The sequence below is a fragment of the Aotus nancymaae genome, unplaced genomic scaffold, assembly GCF_030222135.1.
Source record: "Aotus nancymaae isolate 86718 unplaced genomic scaffold, 86718_ANA_hifiasm-v0.15.2.pri h1tg000076l, whole genome shotgun sequence".
Lineage (NCBI taxonomy): Eukaryota > Metazoa > Chordata > Mammalia > Primates > Aotidae > Aotus > Aotus nancymaae.
The window spans coordinates 239,188-252,082 of NW_026988491.1; the positions used below are offsets into that span (position 1 = coordinate 239,188).

Here is a 12,895-nt window from a genome sequence, read left to right on the forward strand (position 1 = left end):
TGACTGAGGCCTCTTCTCAGGACCTCTCTAAACTCAGATGTCACCCCTGGGCAGGGCCTTCCCTGACCACATCTGCAGAAGGACCTGGCCCCATTATTCCCTCATAGCACCCCCATTATCACCGCAGTGTCTTCCCCATATCTGCCTCCTCATCAGGGTGGAGGCTGTTTGCTGACTTCTTATCTCTCCCCAACCAAATGAGAATTGCAGGACTGTAGGGCTCTTGATGCTCTTGTTCACTTTTGTGTTTTCAGCACAGAGTTGAAGTGAGGTAAATATTTGTTGAATGAGGGGCCGGGCGTGGTGGCTCACACCAGTAATTCCAGCACTTTGAAAGGATCGCTTGAGGTCAGGAGTTCAAGACTAGCCTGGCCAACATGGTGAAACTGGTTCACTAAAAATGCAAAAATTAGCTGGGTGTGGTGGCGGGCGCCTGTAATCCCAGCTACTTGGGAGGCTGAGGCAGGAGAATCACTTTAACCCAGGAGGCAGAGGTTGCAGTGAGCTGAAATCATGCCACTGCACTCCAGCCTGGGTTACAGTGAGACTCCATCTCAAAAAAAAAAAAAAAAGGTTGAATGAATGAGTCCACAGCTGAGGAACGGAGATAGACACACACATAAGTAACTAACCCGACGGAGGAGGGAGTGATTGGCTCTTCCTCCACCTGGTGGTGGGGGGACTAGAAAGACTCATCTTGTCCTGGGTCCTGACCAAGGAGTAGTTTGACCAGATGGAGAGGGGGACAGGAAGGGTGACCCAGGAAGCAGCGTGAGCAGGGCCGGGAGGCTAGACAGCTTGTGTGGCAACAGTGAATTGCTGCCCCTGGTGTGTAGTTCCTGGGAGGGACCCCCATGCACTCAGGGTGCCTACTCGTCCACTCATCACTGAGAAGAGAGGAGGGTTCAGAGGGAAAATGGAGAATTTGGCTGGGGGGCAGAGTTCTGAGGGCAAAGTCCCCTTGTAACTGCCTCAGAAATCCCTGGATCTGGGGATTCCTAAATGCCAGGCCTCCCTCAAGGCACCGGGGCACCTCGGGGTTTCTGAACCTGGATTTGCAGGCCCTTTCCCTCGGGATTCTGCATGGGGAGCTGTGCCCAGAAGCCAGGCCAGGCAGGGATGGGGATTTCGTGGCAAATGGTGGGGAGGAGGAGCTGCCCCTGCATCCCAGCCCTTCCTTGCCCAGAATGGTTGGTTGGATCATTCAATTCTTCAAGCAGAACTGATGATACTGATTTTATTTTATTTTGTTTTATTTATTTATTTTTGAGACAGAATCTTGCTCTGTCTCCCAGGCTGGAGTGGAGCAGCGCTATCTTGGCTCACTGCAACCTCTGCCTCCTGGCTTCAAGCGATCCTCCTGCCTCCGCCTCCTGAGTAGCTGGGATTACAGGCGTGCACCACCATGCCTGGCTAGTTTTTGTATTTTTAGTAGAGACAAGGTTTCACCATGTTGGCCAGGCTGGTCTCAAACTCCTGACCTCTGGCGATCCGTCCACCTTGGCCTCCCAAAGTGCTGGGATTACAGGTGTGAGCCACTGTGCCTGGACTGATGCTGATTTTAATGTGACATCTCACCACGTGCTCAGGCCACTTCCAGCTGCCTTCAGTTCACACTCTGAGTATCAGAGGTTTTCTTGTTTTGTTTTGTCTTTGAGATGGAGTCTCGTTCTGTTGCCCAGGCTGGAGTGGAGTGGCATGATCTCGGCTCACTGCAACCTCTGCCTCCCAGGTTCAAGCGATTCTCCTGCCTCTGCCTCCTGAGTAGCTGGGACAACAGGTGCGCGCCATCACTCCTGGCTATTTTTTTGTATTTTTAGTAGAGATGGGGTTTCACTGTGTTAGCGCCAGGAATGTCTCTATCTCCTGACCTTATGATCTGCCTGCCTCGGCCTCCCGAAGTGCCGGGATTAGAGGCATGAGCCACGGTGCCTGGTCCCTGGAGGTCTTATTATTCACACTCATTATCTCACTGATCCTTGCTGTAACTCTGGGAGACCCACGGGAAACTGAGGCTTGGCAAAGTGAACTGACTTGGTCCTGGCTCCGACACTGGGCAGGTGGCACAGGTGGAGGCTCAATCCAGGGCTGCCAGTTTTCTGTTGTACCCACCCGTTTCCTTGTGCAGTGTTCAGAAATGACCACAAGAGGGCAGGATGGAGGCGGTCTGTTTTCAACATTTTTGTTTTTAATTTGCTTTTAAGCTGTTTTACATTGGGGCCTCCATTCCAAACGCGAAACATCCAAGTTTTCCGTAACCACTTAGATTTTCATCTTTTTATGCAGCCCACTAATTTTGTTAGATGTGTCACTCTGCTCTGTCCCTCATCGGGCCCCCGGGTCAGTTTTTATTTTGTGAACCTGACGTCAGAGCTGCCCAGCTGAGCTTAGGATGTTTCTCTGCAGCTTTCACAGCCCTGGCTGCCCCATTTATTTTCCTGGATGATTTTCTCTTCTGGAGAAAGTATTTTTTGGAAAAAATATTTTGTTTTTGTTTTATTTTTAAAAAGAATGTGGGGTATGGATAGCCTAGCCCATAGTGAGAACCTTATGGATACAGAAACAGCATTTCTGCCTTAAGCAGATGTATTTCAGAGATGCTGAATCTTCCAGTTGAACTGGAAGTCTCTTGAGAATAGGGGTCTCTTGAGAATAGGGACAATTTGTAGTATTTCAAGCCTGGGCTCCGTGCCACCTCCTCCAAGAAGCCCTCCTGGGTTGTACCCTATCCTGTGAACTGTACCATTCCAGGCCCTCTAGCCTCTAGTGCTGTAGTTTATTTCCAAGTGCTTCTTTTACAGACCGTAAGCCCTGCTGAGGGCAAGAATCCTGCCTCACTCATGTCCCTAATGCTCCACACTTAAGCTTCAAGGCCTTTATTGATTGAGCACTTGCAGTCAGCCTGCTGGGTGCTTTTCTGACATCATCTGACCTCTCCCTCACTGCCGCCGTGTGAGGGAGGAAATCATCATGACTGTTGTTGTTGTTATTCTCAGCCTTACTTTACATCTGAAGAAACCGAGGCAAAGAGAAGAGAAGCAGGTTGTCCTGGATGACACTGTTTGGCAGGGAGGGAGTTGGGATTTGGACCCCAAGCCTACCTGAGTGCAGATCCCTGCTCCCGGCAGCTTCGCTCCCAGCTCCCAGCTCCTGGTAGGGCTCAATCATGTTCACTGACTTGAATGGGGAGGGAGCGCTCCAGCTGGGGTCTAGGTGCTGCTGGCTGTGCCCATGTCCAGGCGAGACCGTCTGTCTTGTTTCTTCCTCTTTTTCTCTGCCCTGGCACGGTTGGCTCCTCCTCCTCCTTTTCCTCCTCTCTTTCCTCTTCCTCCCCGTTCTCTTCCTCCTGTACTTTTTTCTCCTCCTTTTCTTCTTCTTCCTCCTTTTTTTCTTCCATTTTTATTTCTTCCTCCCTTTTTTCCTCCTTCTGCACTTTTTAAAAAAATTTTTCTAAAATTAAGACAGGGTCTGGCCACGTTGCCCAGGCTGGTCTTGAACTCCTGACCTCAGGTGATCCTCCCACCTCGGCCTCCGGAAGTGCTGGGATTACAGGCCTGAGCCACTGCACCGGGCCCCTCTCTTCCTCTCCCACCTTTTCCGTTCCTCTCTTTTCTCCTCCTCCTCTTCTTTCTTGCTTTCTTCTTCCTCCTCCTCTTCCACTAGCTTATTGAGATATAATTTACAGACGATAAAAAATTCACTCATTTGAAGTGTCCAATTCCATAATCTTTAGTAAATGAACAAAGTTGTCCAGTGTTCACTCTCTTGCCTGGAACACTGTCCTCACCCCAGAAGGAAGCGCTATACTGATTGGCAGGCACTCCCCCGACCACCCCATCCGGCACGAGCCCCCGGTCAGCACTCGTCTGCGGTCTGTCAGTGCAGCCTTGCCTGTTTTGCACATTTCCTGTCAGTGCGCTCCTGCAGCGTGGTTTTGTTGTGTCTGGCGGTTCTTTACGCATCTGAGTTGGTTGCATCAGGACTTACGCTTTTGGACTGGGCTGGCTCCTTCTTGCTGAGTCCTGTCTTCACTGACCTCACCCACCCCCACTGCCCCTCCACGTGGTGGAGAGATCCGACTGGGACCGGAAGAGCGGTTGTTGGGTCAGGCTGGGAATCAAGAGGATGAAAAATGTGATTGCTGTTTTTCCTCGCTCCCTAGTTACGTGTTTTAAGTGATTTCAAACGTGCTGTAGCTGATAACACTCTTCAGGGCTCTGTCCTGGGACTGGCTCCGAGCTGCCTTGTTTGGGGCAGATAACCCCCCTTTCTGATGGGCTCGCCCCAGTTTGGGCTCCCTCTTATTGCTCTGCTAGCCAGGGTGACTGAACTGGATATGCCATTGTTAACAACCAGAAAAGAGGGTCTTGAAACGGACCCCAGGAGAGGGTTCTTGGATTTCGTACAGGAAGCAATTCAGAGTGAGTTCTGGAGTGCAGTGAAAAGGGATAGTTTATTGAAAGCTACTCTGTCACAGAGTAGAGCATCCTCAGAAAATGAAAGGCAGACCCCCCCTCCCCGGGTTCGTTTTTTAAGTTTTTCTTTTATTGTTTTGAGATGGAGTCTTGCTCTGTTGCCAGGCTGGAGTACAGTGACGTGATCTCGGCTCACTGCAACCTCCGCCTCCTAGGTTCAAGCGATTCTCCTGCCTCAGCCTCCCGAGTAGCTGGGACCACAGGCACACGCCACCACACCCGGCTAATATTTTGTATTTTAGTAGAGACTAGGTTTCACCATGTTGGCCAGGATAGTCTCGATCTCCTGACCTTGTGATCTGCCTGCCTTGGCCTCCCAAAGTGCTGGGATTACAGGCATGAGCCACCATGCTGGGCCATTTTTAAGTTTTTCTTATAGAGGGGTATTGTCTGTGTAAAAGCTAAGCTAAGCTGTGTCCGCGTGCAGGTGAGCGCACGACATGACAAAATTTATTACTTTATTGATTTAAAGAAAACGTGGTACATATACACCATGGAATACTACTTCAGCCACAAAAAAAGGAAGGAAATAATGTCTTAATGTCTTTTGCAGCATCTTAGATGGAGCTGGAGACCATTGTTCTAAGCGAAGTAACTCAGGAGTGGAAAACCAAATATTACATGTTCTCACTTATAAGTGGGAGCTAAACTCTGAGCATGAAAAGGTGTAAGAATGATATAGTGGAATTTAGGGATTGGGGGGAAGGTTGGGAGGGGGCGAGGGATAAAAGACTACACATTGGGCTGGGCGCGGTGGCTCACACCTGTAATCCCAGCACTTTGGGAGGCCGAAGCGGGTGGATCACGAGGTCAAGAGATCGAGACCATCCTGGTCAACATGGTGAAACCCCGTCTCTACTAAAAATACAAAAAATTAGCTGGGCATGGTGGTGCGTGCCTGTAATCCCAGCTACTCGGGAGGCTGAGGCAGGAGAATTGCCTGAACCCAGGAGGCGGAGGTTGCGGTGAGCCGAGATCGCGCCATTGCACTCCAGCCTGGGTAACAAGAGCGAAACTCCTTCTCAAAAAAAAAAAAAAGACTACACATTGGGCACAGTGCACACTGCTTGGGTGATGGGTGCCCTAAAATTCAGAAATCATCACTATAGAATTCACCCATGTAACCAAAAACTACCTATCCTCCCAAAAACTATTGAAATAAAAAACCATCTTGAAAAGCAAAACAAAAACCATCCTTGACAATTTTAGCACGTGAGTATTCCAAAGCATAACTATAGTTATCTTGAAAGCATGAACTGTTACGGGTATTGGGACGTCTGGACTCTGTGCCGATGTAGGAGTGTGTTGTTGTAGGTATCTTGGGTATTTCCTCAACTATAAACATCCCATGACTATCTTGTGACCAGCAAGAAATGTGGCTTTTTAGTTTTAGTGTTTTTTTTTTGAGACGGAGTTTCGCTCTTGTTGCCCAGGCTGCTTTTCAATGATGTGATCTCAGCTCACCACAACCTCTGTCTCTCGGGTACAAGCGATTCTCCTGCTTCAGCTTCCCGAGTGGCTGGGATTACAGGCATGCGCCACCATGCTCGGCTGATTTTGTATTTTTAGTGGAGATGGGGTTTCTCCATTTTGGTCAGGTTGGTTTCGAACTCCTGACCTCAGGTGATCTGCCTTCCCAAAGTGCTGGGATTATAGGTGTGAGCCACTGTGCCCAGCCTGGGTTTTTAGTCTTAAGATGGAGTTGAATTAAACCTGACATTACTCTGGCTCTCGTTTCCCTAACACCCCCAGGCACTCACAGCTAAGATTTTTTTATTTGAGATGGAGTCTCACCCTTTCACCCAAGCTGGAGTGCAGTGGCGCGATCTCAGCTCACCATACCCTCCGCCTCTTGGGTTCAAGCGATTCTCCAGCCTCAGCCTCCCGAGTAACTGGGATTACAGGCATGTGCCACCACACCTGGCTAATTTTTGTATTTTTATTATAGTAGAGATGGGGTTTTGCTATGATGGCCAGGCTAGTCTCAAACTTCTGACCTCAAGTGACCACCTTGGCCTCCCAAAGTGCTGAGCTTACAGGCGTGAATCACTGTGCCTAGCATAAGATGCGTTCAGCCCTTACTGTGTCCTGGGCTCTGAACACTTTGTACCTTCTACCTCATTCATGCCTCCCAGCAACCCTGCGTGGCAGGCACCATCATCATACTCATTTTACATGAAGGAGCGGGGGCCCAGAGAGATTAAATAACCAGCTAGCCAGTGTAGAAACAAGGAAATCTAACTCCATCCACACCTTTCCCCTGGCCCAGGAATGCCTCTGTAAGACACTGCATTCTCTCCCTAGGCCTCAGTTTCCCCCTTTGGGAACCTGTTCTGTTCTGTCCGTGCCCTGACCTTTCAAAGAATCATAAACTGCTTGAAGCTGGGCACATGTCTGACTTCCCTGGGTCCCCTTTGGTGGCTGATCATGCCTAGATCTAAAGATGATTTCATTGTGAGCAAGACTGTTGCTGGGACAACTGGGAGTTCTGTGCCTTTTGGAGAATGGTTACAGAGCACCTACTAAGCCCTGGGCTAGTGCCTGGCCCCGAGACCACAGAGATAACCTGGGACCCCGGCTTTCCCCTTGGGGAGCTCCCAGCCGTGTGAGGAAGACAGGCTGTCCTCACCCAACACATCCTACTGTCCCTGAAGAGAAGGCGCAGTGACTCATTTTTTGCTCTTTGCATCAGGCTTAAAAGATGGTTGAACTGGCCGGGCGTGGTAGTTTACTCCTGTAATCCCAGCACTTTGGGAGGCTAAGACGGGCGGATCACAAGGTCAGGAGATTGAGACCATCCCGGCTAACACGGTGAAACCCCATCTCTACTAAAAGTACAAAAGATTGGCTGGGCGTGGTGGTGGATGCCTGTAGTCCAGCTGCTCCAGAGGTTGAGGCAGGAGAATCGCTTGAATCTGGGAGGGGGAAGTTGCAGTGAGTTGAGATTGCACCACTGCCCTCCAGCCTGGGTGACAGAGCGAGATTCCATCTCAAAAAAAAAAAAAAAAAAAAAGATAATTGAACTTCCACAGAAGCAAAAGGCATTCCTGGCAAAGGGTCCTGCCTGGGCAAAGGCAGGGAGGCTAAGCATCTGTGTGTGGCTGGGCACTGGTTTGGCGAGGGCAGCAGGAGGCAGCTGTCTGGCAAAGGGCACTGAAGGCTGATGCAGGAATCGAGGCTGCTGGCCACAGATGCTCCAATGATGGATGACACGCTGGTGGGGCTGAAAATAAAAGGGTGTCAGCTCCCAGTGCAGGGCCCGGCACACAGTAGGCCCACAGGGAGAGCGTCAGGAATGTGTGGCCACCTGGGCTCCTGGGGGTAGTATTTTGGATGTCCGGGCTGAGGGATGCGGAAGGAATGTCACTGAACCATTCCCCAGGTGGCACATGCCATTCCTGCCCCTGTCCCCACACAGGAATGCAGGCCAGCAGGCCGGAAGATGGCGTTGCTACATGCGGGTCTTCTGACGCTTCAATGTTGGTTAGTAACTAATTCAAATAAAACAAAATAGTGCACCGCCTTCCTCTTCCCCCTGCCAAAAAAAAAAACAACACTCAAACAAAATTATACCTAAGGGGGGGGTACCATTTTCAACCTTTTTTTTTTTAGAGTTATTTTTCATAGAGACGGCATCTCACTATGTTGCCCAGGCTGGTTGTGAACTCCTGGGCTCAAGTGATCCTCCTACCTTAGCCTCCCAAAGTGCTGGAGTTACAGGAGCCCCGCCTAGCCCTCTGTTTTCCTTGTGAACGCTGATGTTGATTTTAACAAACTTCTCATCTTTAAAAAAAAAAAAAAAATAGATGGTGCTGGGTGTGGTGACCCATACCTGTAATCCCAGCACTTTGGGAGGCCAAGGTGGGCAGATCACTTGAGGCCAATAGTTTGAGATACTGTGGACAACATGGTGACACCCCGTCTCTCCTAAAAATACAAAAATTAGTTGGGTGTGGTGGTGCATGCCTGTAGTCCCAGCTCCTTGGGAGGCTGAGGCATGAGAATCACTTGAACCCAAGAGGCAGAGGTTGTAGTGAGTTGAGACTGCACCGCTGCACTCCAGCCTGGGCAACAGAACAGGATTCTTTCTCAAAAAAAAAAAAGATGTGAAGTTTTTTGCTAAAAAGCTAAGCCTTCCCTGTGAATTCACAGGGTTCTTTGCACGTTAAATCTACTTTAGAATGCTTTGGGAGGCCGAGGCGGGTGGATCACGAGGTCAAGAGATCGAGACCATCCTGGTCAACATGGTGAAACCCCGTCTCTACTAAAAATACAAAAAATTAGCTGGGCATGGTGGCGCGTGCCTGTAATCCCAGCTACTTAGGAGGCTGAGGCAGGAGAATTGCCTGAACCCAGGAGGCGGAGGTTGCGGTGAGCCGAGATCGCGCCATTGCACTCCAGCCTGGGTAACAAGAGCGAAACTCCGTCTCAAAAAAAAAAAAAAAAAAAAAATCTACTTTAGAATGAAGGAATGAATAGTATCAGAAAGAGCTGCCCAAGGGCCAGTGGTAGCCAGGGGTGGCACCAGGAGGTGGGGAGCTGGGCTGGCCAGGCTTGGGCCTTCAGTGAGCTGAGCGGTGAGGAGGGGCTGGAGGAGGAGTAACAGAATGAGGAGTTAGGCCAGCCGAGGAGCCCTGGGTCCCTGTGGCTTGGGCCCACCCAGAGCCTGGGCTGGGGGCTGCTGGGGACCAGGATGTTCAGATCCTAAGCTGGAGTCCCTAGCATGGATGGGAGCTGCCCAGGTGAAGAGGAAGGGGACTTGTATTCATCTCCAAGGGCCGCCGTAGTGAGCTAACACACACCCAGTGGCTTAAAACACTGGAAAGCGATTCTCTCGCAGTTCTGGAGGCCGGAAGTCCAGAATGAAGGTCGCTCCCGTCTCTGCCTCTGTCTTCACGTGGCCTTCTCTGTGTTCTCTTCTGTATCGCGTGAGGACACTTGTCGTTGGATTTAGGGTCCATCTGGGTGTCTTAGTCCATTTGAACTGCTGTAACAAAATAACTGGAGACTGGGTACTTGATAAAAACAGAAATGTGCGTCTCACAGTTCTGGAGACTGGGAGGTCGGGGATCGAGCTGCCAGCGGGTTTGGTTTCTGGCAGGGACCTGCTTGCTTGTAGATGGTGTTGTCTGGGTTTCCTCATGCAGAAGTGAGGGAGGGGACGGAAGGGGAGAGCTCACCCCTTCAAGCCCTTTGATTTTTGTTTTTAAATTATTTTTATGATTGTTTTTAGAGACAGGGTCTGGCTCTGTCATCCTGGCTGGAGTGTGGTATTGCAGTCAGAGTTCACTGCAGCCTCGAACTCCTGGACTTGAGCAATCCTCCTACCTCAGCCTCCCAAGTAGCTGAGACTACAGGCACACACCTCCACACCAGGCTAAGTTTTCTACTTTTTATAGACATGGTGTCTTGCGATGTTGCTCAAGATGGTCTTGAACTTCTGGCCTCAAGAAATCCTCCCACCTAGCCTCCCAAAATGCTGGGATTACAGGCGTGAGCCACCATGCCTGACCTCAAGCCCCTTTTTATGGCCATCAGTTCCATTCATGAGGGTGGAGCTGTCTTAACTAATCACCTCGCAAGGGTTCCTCTTCTTAACACCCTTATCTTGGGCATTCACTTCCAGCTGATGAAGTTTGGAGAGACACATGCATTCAAACCACAGCCCCGGGGAATCTAGGATGATCTCATCTTATGACCCTTAAACTCACTACATCTGCAAAGACCATTTCCAAATATAGCCACATTTGCAGGTTCCAGGTGGACGTATGTTTTTAGGGGTCTCCATTCAACCCACTTTGGGGAAGAAGCCTGCTTTCGACAGCATGGGCAAAGCCTTTGTGGGTGCCTGGCTCACGGGGTGGGGTCCAGTGGTGGGAGGTGCACGGGCACCTGGGGTGGGAGGCGGCAGGTTGGATTTCTCCCAAGAGCAATGGGGAAACCAGGGAAGGCATTCAAGATGAGTATGTGTGGCGTGCCTTGGTCACATCCGTGCTTGCAGGCGGACCCTGCCGTGGAGAAGGCCCCTGGGGGCGGGAAGAGAGACACTGTTCCACGTCATCAGCCGCTGACTCCTGACGCAGCCACACTCCTCGGCTGCCTGGGCCCACAGGGCAGGGTGGTGGCCAGGGCAGCCAGAGCAGGATAACCAGGACTGGGCACTGGGGGTGGCTTCTCCTGGGGCATGGCCTGGTGCCTTTGACCATCGCTGGCTAGGAAATGGGGACTTGGGAGTTTCCATCTTTGGCACCTGCCCAGCACCCCACCCCCTACTCCCGTCCCCTGTCTGGTCTTAGATGGGCTCTGTCTCCACCTTGGACTCACCAGGTCTTAGACTTTTGAATGTCTCTTTTTATTCTTAGCCCCCTGCCCTGTCACCAGTGTCCCTGCCACCTCCAGCTTTCTCCCCAGCTGTTCCTGATGCTCTTCATCCCTGCCCGCCTCCTGGGCTGTCTGTCTCACCTGCTTTTTCTGACTTCCTTTGGGGTTCATCCCTTGCCCTGCCTGTGTTGCTCCCCCATCAGAGCCCCTACCCCACCCGTCTCCCTCTCCTCTCTCTCCATGTCTCTTGTCTTTCTCTTTCCTCCTTTCTCCCTCTGTGTTCCCTGTCATGCCCTTCCCTCCCTGTCTCATGCCTTTCCTGCCTATAACTTCCTTCTCCTTCCTCCTGCCTTCGTCTCTCTGCCCTGTGCCTGGCCTGCCATCCTCTCTTCCTCTCTTCATCCACCTGTCTCTGGCATCCCATCTGCCCCTTCCAGCCCCTTTCTCTCCAGGCCCTTCTTCATCCTGGGCGGGTGGGAGACCAGACAGTCAGCTCTTAGCAGCCTACATGCTGACAGTGGCCCCTGTCAGCTGAGGGGTGTGAGGAAGGCCCTCGTGGGCCCCTGTGTGTTTACAGTAACAGTCATTCAGTAGGGCATTCACACGAGCCGCATGTCCCACTGTTCCCGTTAGTCCCTCATTGAGCATGGCCTAACCCCAGACTTGACAGTCATCAGCCAGTCAGCCAGGACCTGCAGCACCAGGGGTACGGCCAGGCAGCGGGCACCGTCCCTCCAGCAGTATTGCCAGTGCAGAGGGCCCGGCCCCTTCACTGCACTATTGTCAGTCAGCAGGACCCAGTGCTCTGGCTGGACTGTCAGCTGGTGAGCAGGGCTGGCTTTTCAGCTATACTGTCTGCCAGTCGGAGCGGGGCCGGCCTTCCGGCTGTACTGTCAGTGAGCAGGGCGGCCTTCCAACTGTGCCACCAGGGAGCAGGGCTGGCCTTCCGACTGTACTGCCGGGGAGCAGGGTGACCTTTCGACTGTGCTGTCGGGGCAGGGCGGCCTTCCGACTGTGATGTCAGGGGGCAGGGCGGCCTTCCGACTGTACTGCCAGGGGGGCAGGGTGGCCTTCTGACTGTGCCGTCGGGGGGCAGGGTGGCCTTCCGACTGTGACGTCAGGGGGCAGGGCGGCCTTCCGACTGTGACGTCAGGGGGCAGGGTGGCCTTCCGACTGTGACGTCAGGGGGCAGGGTGGCCTTCCGACTGTGACGTCAGGGGGCAGGGCGGCCTTCCGACTGTGCTGCTAGGGGGGCAGGGCCGGCCTTCCGACTGTACTGCCAGGGGGGCAGGGTGACCTTCTGACTGTGCTGTCAGGGAGCAGGGCTGGTCTTCCGACTGCACTACCAGTCCCTGGTTCTTCCATGGCTGGGGCCAACCCCTGACTATCAGGTGGCAAACAGCTGAGACCCACTGCCTGCTGGGAGTGGGGCACTGAGAATCAGTGAAACCACAGGCCTGCCTCTGAAGAGCTTTGAAGCTACCCGGTGGTTTTCTCAGCTGCTGCACCCAGCACCCTCTCCTTGTTTAAGTGAGTTTCCTGTTAGTTGCTCTGCCTGGTGTCGGGTGGTGGGCCTGAAGGACGCAGAACAGATGGGCCTAGGCTGTTGCTGGGGCAGTCAGTGTGCAGAGCTCCAGGCTGGGGTGGGAGCCCGGTGCAGAGCCTGGGGCCTCTGCCCAGGGCCTCCGTGAAGTCCTCCTCCACTTCAGTCTTCCCCTCTCAGCAGTGGGAAGGACTTTGCCTCGGAAGCACAGCTCTCCTGCATCCGGCACTCACTCCCCCAAGTCTCTGGGTTATGGCATTGGCTTATGGGGACCTGGTGTTGAGTAGGGGATCCAGGTGTGTCCGGCTTGGGTTTGCATCCCCGTCTCACTGTTCAGCAGCCGCTCACCTTGGCAAGCTCTGTTTGTCCCTGTGAGCCTTGGTTTCTTCATCTGGATGGTGGAGGTGATGATACTGCCCTCATGATATGACCATGAATACGAAACTAGATGCTTTGGTAGGATTCTACCTCATTGAATCCTCAAAGCCCTGAACACAGGGGTAATCCATCCCATTTTACAGAGGAGTAACTGAGGCTTGCTAAAGGAAGATCAGGT

At 52.2% G+C, this 12,895-nt stretch overlaps 1 protein-coding gene across 3 annotated transcripts in view; it reads left to right on the top strand.

Annotated features, from left to right (window-relative positions):
* Positions 1-12,895, top strand: part of KIAA1671 (KIAA1671 ortholog) — a 168,073-nt gene that overhangs the window by 35,294 nt on the left and 119,884 nt on the right. The window contains exon 1 of one of the 3 annotated variants that reach the window (XM_064367866.1): positions 2,907-3,153. The exons of the other annotated variants lie outside the window; for them this stretch is intronic. The gene's annotated coding sequence lies outside the window, so the exon portion shown is untranslated. Of the gene's footprint in view, positions 1-2,906; positions 3,154-12,895 lie in introns of those variants that run through there. 3 annotated transcript variants of the gene reach the window in all.